We start from the raw sequence: 14,407 nt of genomic DNA, 5'->3' as shown, positions 1-14,407 counted from the left end.
TATTCTGACCCAATTTAATTAGAGAGGTAAACAGACCGACATACCTCCACCCCACTTATAGGGCGGACTGCCCCCACCCCCAAGCTGATGGGTTAGCTTATGTGCCTGTTCCTCACTTTCTGTCCTCGTGGGAGTGAGCATAAGCCCTCTAAACCCCCCCCTCCTCTCTTGTGGGTAACTTTGTTTCCTTGCTCTCATATCCACATTTCCGTTTACTTTCTGGTTGACTTGCCTTTCACAGACCCATCCACAGTGCATACGCTCTTATACGCGCTCTTCCTTGTGTACTGATGTGCAGTCTGGGGTGAGGTGACCTGCTACCTGATCCAGCCGAGCCACGAGCGCACCATATATCACTACACGCAGAGCACACCATACCTCACCTCATGCAGAGCGCACCATACAGCACCTCATACGCAGGCAAGTCACCAGTCAAATCGCTGCTCATCACCCCCAAAACTCACACACCGAGTAGCCACATGCCTCGCCAGAACAACCACAAATGTGGTGTGTCAGTTCTTGGATTGCCTTATTTTCCCCGGGGCAGCAGCATAGCACTCCATAGAGTGACTGTTGTATATTTAATGGGACAATCAATGCCTGCGCACATTTAATGTACCGGCTTCAAAATCCCCCAGCTGAACTGACACATATGTAAATAATTGGCATGATCTGCGTGCGGTATAGCGGTCAGGTTCCACATCTGGCAAACACACGAGGGGACAACACCAACGCTCATCAGCAGAAATGTAAAAATGAGCAATAGCTGTGATGTTCGACAGGCCTGCACATATTTAAGATGGCCGAGGACACACTCATCAGCAGAGGCAGAGCTGCCAGTTTTTGAATGGGCAGTATTAACATGTACTATGGTAGGCAGTATCAGCATAACTCAGAAGAAGTTCTAGACTTGTGGGGCACTATCAACACTCCTTATCCGAATTGACTTGTTTATTAGGGGGCAATATCCACGCAGACTGCCTAGTCCTGTTTTATTTCGCATTGTATGCTGCGCCCTCCATTGTCGTGCAGTGACGCTCCACACAAGCCCAGCCACAGAATCTAACCAGAACTTCGTTTTTTCTGAAAAAAAGTTAAACGTGGCTTGATCACTGTTTGAGAGAGCCCTTCCACCAGAAAATTAGAGTGCAACAATTACCGTCAAAGAAAGGTGGTGGCTTGGTGTTGTATGTGTGTGTGTCTGGCTCTGTGTGTGTCTGGCTCTCTGTGTGTCTGGCTCTGTGTGTGTGTGTGTGTGGCTCTGTGTGGCTCTCTGTGTGTGTGGCTCTGTGTGTGTGGCTCTGTGTGTGTGTGTGTGGCTCTGTGTGGTTCTGTCTGTGTGTGTGTGGCTCTGTCTGTGTGTGTGTGTGGTTCTGTCTGTGTGTGTGTGTGGTTCTGTCTGTGTGTGTGTGAATCTGTGTGTGGCTCTGTCTGTGTGTGTGTGTGGCTCTGTCTCTGTGTGTGTGTGTGGCTCTGTCTGTGTGTGTGTGGCTCTGCCTGCGTGTGTGTGGCTCTGTGTGTGTGTGTGGCTCTGTGTGTGTGTGTGTGTGTGTGGGTGCAAATGCAATAGGTCTCGCATTTGCGAGAGATTGAGCTATTGGCATTGTAAATGACTGCCATTTCTTTATATGTTTTAAAAACAAAAATAATGTCATGAGCAATGCCAATAGCTCTAACTTAAACAAAGACGAGACCATTGCATTGTAAATGCTTGTTTTGCTTTTGTCGCCCTAAGGGAGAAGGGTATACCAAGACGTGGGTCCTGTGCTCCCTGTGCCACTAGATTAAAGCTAGCCTGGCTGATATGGGGTGATACTCCGAAACCGGCTCCAGGATGCTTGTTTCCGTTCCAGGGAGGACCTGGCCTGGCAGTTTGGGCTGGACTGTTTCCATGGGCAGGGGGGGTCAAGACTGATTTGCATAGGGTTAGGTCCAAACTAGAGTGGCGTGATGAGCAAAAAACAATGGATAAAATCCAGATCTGTGACTGAGGGTGATTTTTTGATTTCTTCAGCAATCGGCCCATGATCTGTTCTTTTTACTAGTGAACTAAGAAGCAAGTTAGTTTATATGTGCACCCTTTGGGTGGCCTGGGTTGCTACTATACATGAACAACGTTATAGTTTACTAAATCAAACATGAGCTCAACATGCGCTCAGTAATGTTTTAACTACTCAAAGTCTCTTCTTCTGCCTGCTGTATTACATTTATTTACAATATTTCACAGTTGTTTTTGCAACTATTTTTTTCTGCAGTCTCAGGATGATTTCAGCCTCTCTAGCTAAATCAACATTCATATAGTCAGGCAGTGCTTAGATGATGTGGTAGTGTGACGCTCTATTTTTCTGCATAGCTGCCAAGGTTTCAGATTGCTTATGTGTGACATTTTCATAATTACAGTGCAATTATGAATGACATTCAACGACTATGAGTGAAACATTTCCATGATCAAAATCAAGCAATGCAGACAAGATAAACATATAAATATAAGAAATTACACCCATTTGAGTAACAAGAAACTCTAAAAAGATCTTAAACTGCTGCAAATCACCAGAAATGGAAGGCACATGACACCCAACTGTACCTAACAGGATGTAAGAGGCCCCAGCGCGGAAGATCTGAGCTGCAAATAAATTATCATAATTACTGTCACTACAGTCAGTTCACCCTTCAACTCAGAGAGCACTGTCCAGCCGACCACAGAACTGGGCAAGCCTAGCTAAGGAGAGTGAGAGGCTGAGGCAATAATGCCCCCGGCCCGGATGGGCTGCCAATAGACTTAATTAAATGGAATCCGGCGTTTTGGGCCCCCTTACTTCTGAATATTTTCAACAATTTGACCCTGGCGAAGATCCCAGAAACTTGGGCGAGAAGTGTAATAGTTCCGATCTTTAAAAAAGGCGATAGATCACTACCGTGTAACTATCGACCCATCTCCCTAATAGACAACACCCTTAACATTTTAGGTAGAGTTCTTTATAACAAAATCTTAGATTGGGCAGAGGAAACTAACATCTTGGACCCTTGTCAGCTGGGTTTCAGGAGTAAGGTGGGAACAAGGGGGCAATGCCTTAACTTGAATTTAATTATTAGTAAATATGCTATTGCTAAGAAATCCCCGGTCTATATGGCCTTCATGGACTTGTCCACAGCTTTTGACCTAGTTAATAGGTCTAAGCTGTGGGCAATCCTTCTATCCAAGGGTCGGAACGAAACTCTGGTCAATTTCCTGGCTTATCTGCACAGAGATCTTAATGTCCAAGTAAGAATGGGGGTGGGAGGAGAGGTCTCAGGGTTTATTGATATTGGCAGGGGGGTCAGACGAAGTTGTGTTCTGGCCCCCCTGCTTTTCATTATGAATATCAATGACCTGAACGCCTCCTTGAAATTGGCCACCCAAGACGTCCCTTATATTAACAAAGTACCCATTCCTGCGTTGCTCTACGCCGATGGCGCAGTTTTAATAGGGCGCACATCAAATTCTTTACGCTTTCTTGTCGAAGATATTTTTATGAAAAATCTATACTTACAAGTCAATTTAAAAAAATCTTTTTTAATGAGCAGTGGCCCAGGCAAACGGGCTATACGCCCGATTGCATTAGACGGCCATAAGATGACGGCGGTAAAATCCTTTGTATATTTGGGTTTGGCCTTTGCTTCGAACAGCTCCTGGAGTGAGCACTTAGCTGGCGCCAGGAGCAAGTTCTCAAAGGCCAATAACTCTATTTTAAGCATCCCTCGCCCTAAGAAGATGGGTGCAGTATTAGCTGTCCAAAGGATTTATAAACATCAGTGTACCCCGGTAGCGACCTATGGCGCTGAGATATGGGGGACGGCTAGCTGCTCTGGTATACAGCATGAGGAGAATAGATTCTGCAGAAAAATACTGAATATCCCTATTTCAGCCTCCCATTACATATCTCATAAAGAGCTCAATATAAATTTTATTTCTGACTTTATCAGGGCTCACCCAGCACTTATGTGGATTGCTGTATGGAAGAAGGAAGCAGCCACCCTGACTCAGTCAATCTTTAAGGACTGCTTAGGTTGTGCTAGGGGCCTAGATATCCCGTGGTTGGGTGGAGTGGTGAGCCGTTTGTGCAGTATACATATGTAAAGCATCTTTTGGGACCCTTCACTTGCTGCTTTAGTCGCAAAAAAGGATATGCAGAATGCTCTGTACTCCTTATATAAGACCGAGCGTGAGGCAGTAGAGGTCAGTAAAACTACTGTGCGTAACTATATGGCCATTGAACATTATAGGCACCCACTCCACATCTATTTGTTACTACAGATGACTCACTGGGAGACAAGTCTATTGTTCTGTTTAAGGGCTGGCACAATTCGTTTTGTACTCTCCTTCCCACTTGGTTATTGTTCTAATTTAAACTCAATCCCGTGTCCATGCGATGGGAGGAGTGAGCAATCTGTAAAGCACTTTATATTCTCCTGCAAATTTTATATCAAATATTTTAAACAGTTTTTATGCTCGTATTTTAATAAGAGAAGACCAATTAGTTTAGAGGCAGCATTTGATTCCATGTTAACTTTAGATGATGAGGACCTTATTTTTCGCACTTGCACTTTACTAAAAACGGCAGTAAGGGCACGCAGATCCATGGTTGAAGACTGAGAGTAAGGTAAATAGTTTTGGTCTGTGATGATCCTAAATTTTGCACTAAATCACTTATGTTCTGTATAATGAATGTATTTAGACTATTTGACCGGTTACAATTTTAATATGTATGTAATGCATTTTATATTGTGCTTTTATGGGTACTGTGGTACCCGAATAAAGATTGACTGACTGACTGACTGAGAGGCTGAGGCACACAGTCCACAATTTTTTCAAAAGACTAGTCACTTTAGCTCAGCTTCTTGTTACCTCTCTAAAATATTACAATCATTATATACCGAGCTGAGCGGTCTGCTCAGAGCCCGCCGCTGCCCCCAGCATGGCACCAACCACGGCCTGAGAGCACTCATCAGACTGTCAGAGATGAAATACAGGCTCTGAACACTCAGCCTCAGCTGTAACTTTACTTAGGCTCATGATGACACGCTCAAAGTAAATTAAATAAGGATTGGAGAAGGTACTAGTGACACATTTACTATTAGTCTGTAGCAAGCAGTGCCATGAGACAGTACAAGCCAGTCCACAGAGAGGCTTCCCTCATGCATGGGCTCTGGCAGCAGCTGCAGTCCAGTATTGGATGACTCGTGCTGCGGCATTCTCATGGCTGTAGGTCTTCAATGCAGCTCCCTGCTGAAGCACCACCACTCCGGCTGCGGTATAGGTCGGGCATCATTATGGCCACGCGGCACAACAATGAGGGGGGGGGGGCAGAGGCTGGAGGTCTGCCCTGCCAAACTTAACTGTCTGCCGCCCGTTCGCATCGCCACTGGCCAAGCCCAACTATTGGGCAAATCATCACTGACTCAAGTCGCGTCGCAGGGAATTTGATGCAGTGGTTGATGTTGCTGAGCGAGCAGAGCCAGCTCCCAAGCCTGCACCCAGCTTTCAGTCATTGATACTAACAGCGCTCCGGCTTGACAGCTGAGGAGGCGCTATTATGCATGACTTTGCATTTCAGTGCGGTAATGCAGACCACAACACTGAAATGCGTTACTGTAACACCTGATGCGTGGTACTTGGCAAGGCATTTTTTTTCTAATTTGTCAAATGTTGTATTCTTTTGCTCACACCATGATGATTCTGCAGTTATCATTTTGTCTAATTAAAAAATGTCATATATAAACCCTCAAGTTTGGAGGTGACCTAGAGACCTTTCCGGTGCTACTTAAGGATGTTGTCCAATTTCTTATTGACTTTGCTGCTCATTTGGGACTTAAATATTTTTTTTATTTTGCCTTTCAGTTTGTAATGCATATTTAGTAAGACCCTCCATGGCAATGACTTTATGTATATGCAGTTATAACTTTCGTATTGCGCTCTTTGAATTTTTGTAATAAATCTTTTTAAATTTTACAATTCTACCCTAGAACTCACTTATTGAGTCTGTTCTTACCTAATTGATATGTTCTATGGTGCCTTGTCTTGGGACACAAACTTTATAAATAAAACTGAGGATTAACCCTGTCTCCAGCCCATCCACCCATGGATGTATGGTTGAGAAGCTGTTTTGGGCTGTAGGAATTTAGTGGTACCACGGGCCCACAAAATGTTGGTAGCAGGGGATGGTTGCAAGAAAACTGCACATACTATCTGCTTCAAAGGATTCCTTTTTGCCCTGTTCCTAGCCTGGCAGTCCACTGTGGGTTTTCCCTACTGTGTTCTCTTAGAGGATTAGTTGCTGAGCTCCTGACACCACACTGCTGTTTCTGAGCAAGGGATTGTAAATATTAATAAGGTGGAATGATTCTTACAATTGGGAGTGTGTTGGTGTGTTGCTGATGTATTGTGAGTTGTGCAGTGGCGAGTGAGGATTTATTTATAAAGTTTTATATAGCACGAACAAGATCCTGAAGGATATCAGAGCGCTTTTCAAAAGGATGGAAGGAAGGTAATAAATGCAATATTGACATAAAGTAGGAATAACAAACAAGAATAATCACATGATTACAAGACAAAGGGGTCAGAGGCGAGTAATACAATCAACATGTACAAAGCCGGCTACGAGGGGGCAAATAATAAGGCAAAGAAGAACAGCACCAACTGAGGGTCTAATGGTTTTGTCATTGGTAAATTAGGTAAATGGATTCATTGCAATCCAAAATCTTGAGATACTGTTGCTTACTTTTCTGCAAAAAGGTGGCAAGTTTTGTGAGGCGCAGCATTGACACAGATAAGAATTTTTCTGAACTGAGGACTTTTCTTTTCAGGGGTTTGAGAGTTTAATTTACGTTGATGTTATTTGCTCTGTGGTGCACAGAAGTGGGTACACTAGCCAGAGATGGATTGCCGCTGGACGCAAGTCTGCCTTAATGTGAATTGTGTTTGACAAGTGCTGCAGAAGTGGTGGTCTTGGTCCTATGGTTTGAAAGATTCTTATTGTTTAGCCTGCTGATTTTCTCCTATTTTGGTTGAGCAGACCAGATTTATTTTACTTATTTGTGTGCTTTCAGTAAGAAAAAGGTTGTGTATTGTTTTTCCATTCACAGGAAAAGCACACTGCGATTAGCTACTGACCCAAGGAGTCGTGCTGGGATTGATGAGATGTCACCACAAAGTTGAACTGTAATTGGTTGGTTGCTGTCAAAGTCATGCTGTGATTGTTTAACCTTTCGACCAGCCATGCTGGGATTAGTTGTTTTGCACGTACTTGTTTTGCACGTTTTGGGATTCTTTTAAGTGAAACTAATGCTGCTTTGTTGAAAAAGCCTAAAGCTCCTAATGTATGTTCTATGGAGGGACAGAAGATTCCGATTTTGGAAAAGGGGGAGGTGATGGACAGAGTTTCTGAATGATGCAGAATACTCTTACCAAGTCAAGAGATCAGGGCTTGATCCATCACCGTTTTTTAGCTCACTGCACCATCCCAGCTCAGAACCTGGCTACATGCAAATTAGTCTGTTCCTGTCCCAGTGCATGATGGGAACAGGGCAAACCAAACTACCAAGCCAAATCTTATACTGGGAAGGAAAAAAGCTTCTGGGGACCGGTTTCTGGCATTTCAGCCGTCGTCGGCCCGACTTGCTTGAATCCTGATGGTGCAATGAGCAAGGCACTCACGTCTGAGTATACCCTCCCACACTTAGGGGCCGATCAGGATGGAGGATTTTCCGCCTCCTCCGGGCCGGCGGAAGCCACCTCCGGCCCGGAGGAGGCGGAAAATCCTCTGCGGAGTCACCAAAGACCCACCGCCAAATTAGGATGGCTGGTGGGTCTGGAATTCCGTCCGCCGCTTTTCCGCCGCGGTCGGCTTCCGACCGCGGCGGAAAAGCTATAACATGGCAGGCGGTGTCTATGAGACACCGTCCGCCATATTATGATGTTTGTGTAAAACTGCTTTTCCACGGCGGCTTTTCCGCCATGGAAAAGCATACGGACATTCACTTTGGGGGCCCGTTGCGGGCCCCCTGGGTGAATGGGGGGTGGGGGGTGCACATGGGGGGTACCTATGGTACCCCCCTGCATTTGCGTGCACAAAGCGGCAGGCACCGTGCGGTCCCTGCCGCTTTGTGCATGTAAATGTAACACATGCTATTTTAACATTGCGGCGGGTGCAGCTTGAAGCTGCACCCGCCGCAATGTTAAATATTGAGGATGTGACCGCCACCCTGGCGGTCACATCCTAATCAGGACGGAGGGAACGCCGCAGCCCCTGCGGACGTTCCCTCCTCCTCAAGGGTGGCGGACGGACGCAAGTCCGTCCGCCATCCTGATCGGCCCCTTAGTGTGGACAAAATCGATTTTGGAAAAGGGGGAGGTGATGGACAGAGTTTCTGAATGATGCAGAATACTCTTACCCAGTCAAGAGATCAGGGCTTGATCCATCACCGTTTTTAAGCTCACTGCACCATCCCAGCTCAGAACCTGGTTACATGCAAATTAGTATGTTCCTGTCCCAGTGCATGATGGGAACAGGGCAAACCAAACTACCAAGCCAATTCTTATACTGGGAAGGAAACAAGCTTCCGGGGACCGGTTTCTGGCATTTCAGCCGTCGTCGCCCCGGCTTGCTTGAATCCTGATGGTGCAATGAGCAAGGGACTCACGTCTGAGTATACCCTCCCACACTTAGTGTGGACAAAATCGATTTTGGAAAAGGGGGAGGTGATGGACAGAGTTTCTGAATGATGCAGAATACTCTTACCCAGTCAAGAGATCAGGGCTTGATCCATCACCGTTTTTAAGCTCACTGCACCATCCCAGCTCAGAACCTGGCTACATGCAAATTAGTCTGTTCCTGTCCCAGTGCATGATGGGAACAGGGCAAACCAAACTACCAAGCCAATTCTTATACTGGGAAGAAAACAAGCTTCCGGGGACCGGTTTCTGGCATTTCAGCCGTCGTCGAACCGGCTTGCTTGAATCCTGATGGTGCAATGAGCAAGGGACTCACGTCTGAGTATACCCTCCCACACTTAGTGTGGACAAAATCGATTTTGGAAAAGGGGGAGGTGATGGACAGAGTTTCTGAATGATGCAGAATACTCTTACCCAGTCAAGAGATCAGGGCTTGATCCATCACCGTTTTTATGCTCACTGCACCATCCCAGCTCAGAACCTGGCTACATGCAAATTAGTCTGTTCCTGTCCCAGTGCATGATGGGAACAGGGCAAACCAAACTACCAAGCCAATTCTCATACTGGGAAGGAAACAAGCTTCCGGGGACCGGTTTCTGGCATTTCAGCCGTCGTCGGCCCGGCTTGCTTGAATCCTGATGGTGCAATGAGCAAGGGACTCACGTCTGAGTATACCCTCCCACACTTAGTGTGGACAAAATCTATTTTGGAAAAGGGGGAGGTGATGGACAGAGTTTCTGAATGATGCAGAATACTCTTACCCAGTCAAGAGATCAGGGCTTGGTCCATCACCGTTGAAGATTCCTCCAGAGGGCTCACTTGCGTATGAAATATTGAAGGATGTTGGGCTCTATAAGTGTGCGTGGAAAAGTGGTTGGCATGAAGATAATTCTGGTGACATGAACTTGCAGATTTTTTAGAGGGTACTTTAACATTAGTAAGGTTGAGTTCTTGAGACAAAAAATGAATGAGATAAGCCATTACCTAGACCTACACAATTTGAGACATTGAATAAGTGGTATTGAATTGCCACGGAAAAAGGGAGAAAGAAAATGAAGAAATGTTTAGACAGTGCCTAGAAATCAAGTGGGATAGTCAGTAGAGAATCTGGAGAGAGGATATGGTAAAGGGAGTGAGAGTTTTTTCCAGCAATAGTTAGTGAGATGACAGACAAAAGAGTGACATAGAGAAACAAGACAAAGTACAGGATTCAGATAATGAGGATAACGTTTTAAATCATTTTCGAATTCTAGACCTCTTCTACACACAAATGGACAAGGGGGTTTCTACTCTGCCACCTGATATGTGTGCATCGGGTGAACCGAGTACTAGTCCACAGGGATTGACATCATATGCAGTGACTAATTCAAGTACAACATCAGGTACAAGTGCTCCGCCTGAGATTACAGTAACTACAGCTCCTCTTATTGGGCCATACGTATCAAAGGGTTTTACCCATTCTGTGTCTATGGAAAAATGTGTTCATACATATGGGCCACTCTTCCTACTATTGTTCCTATTGCTGATCCTGCCTCTATTGAATCTGTTGTGCTTTCAAAAGAGAGGGAGATTAATATTGTACTCTTAAAAATTGATTTTGGACACATTTTGCAGGGAGCAGTTAATTTAAATAGACTAATGTCATATAATGTAGATTAAATGAGATATCTGATTACAGAGTCAGCAATATGTGCAAATGACGCACATATTAAACTTGAGGAATTAGCAGATGACTCTGAGATTGACATAAGCAAAATGAAGAATTTACAGAGAATTTATGAAATGAATATAGGTTAATAAGAGACAAAGGGATTGGGCTCAGTAACTTTGCGATCCCACATTAAAGATTTAGTTGAAAATACTGCATTGAGAGAACGCGGACATGCCAAATAAAAAATGACATTTCATGACCAAACAGCAGCAGCCTTGATTGACACTGCAGAATAAAACTGTGTCTAGGCCTAGAAATAAGTTCCCTCTTTAAATTCACCTTTAAAAATATCCCAGTCCATTACCAATATGTCTGCCAATGGCAGTACAAATGCTTCATCCTTACCAAGTGATGTTATGTTAATTTCGATTTATATAGCGCCAAATCACCGACAGGTCTCTTAGCGCTTGCTTTGGGAACCCATCCTGGCTTTCCCTGCAAGATAGCCCCTACTGAGCATCCCCAAGCTGAAGACCAGGCATCTCATCGCGGTGGGCCGTAGTGGAGATTAAGCAAGCTATTGCCCAGAGTTGCACAGTGTGAACCCATGATTCGAGTAGGCACCGAGGCGAGAATTATCGAGTCCGTGGACATTTTGAGCTCAAGACCCTGCCGTGTCGGGAGTTGAACCCTGGTCCCGGGTCTGACCTCTGCATCAGGGTCTGCCTCCTCTAACCAGTGAGCCACACTTCATCACAATGGCGGTTCACAACGAGCAGCCATTTAAGCCAGATTTGAAGTGCAGTCTCGGCCGGTGCAGGTAACCGTGGTGGGGAGGGGGAGTCGACAGATGACAGAATAGGGAAAATAAAATTTTAAAAAAAGAAAACAACTTAACTTGTGCTTGCCGCATCACTGAGTAGCCGTATCACTGACTCGGCGATGTGGCAAGCACAAGGTAAGTGTTTTTTTTTTCTTTTTTTTCTTTTCCCTATACCGTCGTCTGTCAACTAAACCCCCCCCCCCCCCTCCGCTCTTACCAGCACCGGCCGTGACTGTTGAAGTGACAAAAAAACATTTTGGCAACATGATCAGTCACAAAGCTTTAGAGACTATGAAACTAAATATTTTCACATTCAGCATTCAGTCTTGTGAACTAGACAATACTCTAAAATGAATACACTTTTTTCACTAGAGACAGTAGAAACAGAACTTGAAAAATTAAATCATTGAAAATGTTTATTTTCCCACACCACTACTGTCTCCCATCGTACTAGACCATAAGAGTATGCAGCCAAAGTCTGACAATACATAGACATGAGGATTCTCAATAAACCTACCAAGAGTGAACATCACATAACACAAACTTCAATAATCTAGTTACAAAGGTCAATGCATGATGCTGGTTTTGAAAGATCGACCCCATAGCTGGCTACCACAAACCAATCCTCAGTCAAGCGCCCAGGTATATTACAGTCATTTCAAACTACGTAAGGCTTTAATGCTCCAAGCATTTGAACTTCAAAGTCTCCAAGGCAGCCAATATTTGATTTAATGTCTGATAAAGGCAGGATAATTAATGCCAGCTAGTGTTTGGTACATGCCACATGAATAGAACAGCTCCACACCCAATTATGCTTCAAGAGCAGGTGTCACTTTAAGTTCTATTGACTATTGAATTAACATGGCTAGCATTGCCCCAATCCACAAAAAGTCCATAACATCATGTGCTTCCGAGCAAGTCAATCGGTGTCAGAGGTGTGTAGCTTGCTATGAATTGCAAGTACAGGCTGCAGGTAAATAGCAATTTTTTAATGTTCTTACTTCAATATTTGCTTAGTTTTGAATTATTCCCATACTGCCTTTTCCGGTTGAATCTTCAATTCCAGTTAATGGAGCAATATCTATATTTTGGCAGATGTACCAAAATATTAATGTAGATTAATTGTTCATTAGGTTATACAACAAAACAAATTATGATAAAGGGCCAAAAGTATGAAAAACAGAATCTGCGAATCTCAAATAGCGATTTTTTGCGAATCGCATTTTGAGAATCACTAAACCCGATGTAGATCGCAAAAACTTTGCTATTCTCAAAAATTCGCAGAATAATAATGCGAATACCTAAATTGAGATTCATTAATAGCGAATTCGCAATTAAGGACTCACAAATTAGAGAATCAGCAATTCAGGTGCAGCATAATGACATCACAACCAGGAAGTGTGACTGCCCCTGCTGCACCTGATTGCCAGAAGCTGAGTGAGAGGCTGTCAGGAGAGGTGGAGAATTGTGCTCTGCATCAGAGAGAAGGAGAAATGGAGTCCCAGGGGGCAGAGAAGCAGCAGGAGGAAAATGTAAGAAAGAGGAAACAGAAATTCAGTGAGAGGGAGCTGGAGGTCCTCATCCAGGAAGTGGTCACCAGCCATGAGCTCCTGTTTGGGAAAAAAACCTACGTGTGCCAGAGGCACGCAAAAGGAAGATATGGAATGACATACAGGAGAAAGTCAATGCCATCGGCGTGACCCACTGCACTGTTAAAGACCTCAGAAAAAGGTGGTATGACATGTGCCAAAGGTCCAAGGAGAAAGTGGCAACAAGATTGGCCGAGGTAAAAAAAGACTGGTGGTGGGACGTCCACTGCAACTGATTCAACACCCCTGGAGGAGTTGGTGAGGGCACCCTTCAGCTCGTGAGTGTGAGTGGCGTGGCTGACCTGGACAGCTCCGTACACCCAGACACCAGACAAGGTAGGATGCATGCCATAACCCCCTGATACATCCCCAACCCACTCACACACACAGGAAACACCCAGACACCAAACATGATTGCAACTCCAGTACATGCTCACAAGCACACACAGCAATGCATTATAGGAGATGTAGTCACATGCACCAAAACCTGGAGCAGTGAGACACAGCAAGGTGGAATAGGAATGAGTTATCCAGGAAAGGCAAAAAACAGACAGATAGTACTCATGTAACTCAAAATGTGTCAACTGTATTGCATTACCAATGCGAGGCAGGAAACAGAATTAATGTGTGAATTTACATTCACAGCACCACCTGCAACACAGGAATTCATTGCAGAAGGGTAGGACATATCTGAAAATGAGGACAAGGCAGGGCAGGAGGAGCAGGGTGAAGTCAGACCAGCAATTCCTGTGCCATGCAGACGGCGCCTCATAGTGCCACCACTACCACTGCTGGAGGCAGAGCCAACAGACACCACAGGAGAGGCACAGCCAGTCCAGAGCCAGTGTGCAGGACAGCACATATCACATTCCCCTGTCCATCCCAGTGAAGGGAGTGGGTCGAGACGCAGGGCACGGCCGTCCACCAGCACTGCTTCTGTCGGCGAAGACACCGTGTTTTCCGGGCTTCAAAGCAACATGCTCAAAGTCCTGCGCCTGCAAACGAAGGCATTGAAGTCAATCCAGCGCCAGTTCTCAGCAAATAATCACAACATGCCTGAGATGAGGGGTGGGGAAATGGGTATTACAGGTGCACTGGAGGGACTGTGCAGAGCGATGAGGAGAGACCAGGCAGCCAGGCGCAGGAAGAGACAGTGTCTCCACAGCTGGTTGGACTTGTACACCAAAGCTGTGAACTGCCTGTCGACTGCCACGTCCCTGCTGGCACATCGGTGTGTGAGTATGCAGCATTACATGGCCCACTGCTGCCAGGATGTGGCCAGGGGCCTGGTGGAGGTCACACATGCCGTGGACCAGATAAGGGCAGCTGCGACAGGTGGCTTAGGACCACTGAGCACTTTGGATACTGATGATCAGTCCAGCAGGAATAGCTTCCCTCCACCAATTCCACCGGACAGATGCCAGAGTGTGCAGCAGGGGAGACTAGCTGATGACTCCATGGAGGGCAGTGGGCACCCCGAGCGAGGGGCAACAGGCCGTGCCCGCAGGAGGTGAAGTGACTTCAGAGGGCATATGGCAGTGTGTGAAGCAACACATTGCATCTTGACTGATTGGGTGGCGGACATCCATGCACTGTGGCACGAACATGTGCAAGCAATTGGAATAAAGTCAGGC

The sequence above is a fragment of the Lissotriton vulgaris genome, chromosome 5 (genome assembly GCF_964263255.1).
Source record: "Lissotriton vulgaris chromosome 5, aLisVul1.2, whole genome shotgun sequence".
Lineage (NCBI taxonomy): Eukaryota > Metazoa > Chordata > Amphibia > Caudata > Salamandridae > Lissotriton > Lissotriton vulgaris.
This window is presented reverse-complemented; position numbering follows the sequence as displayed.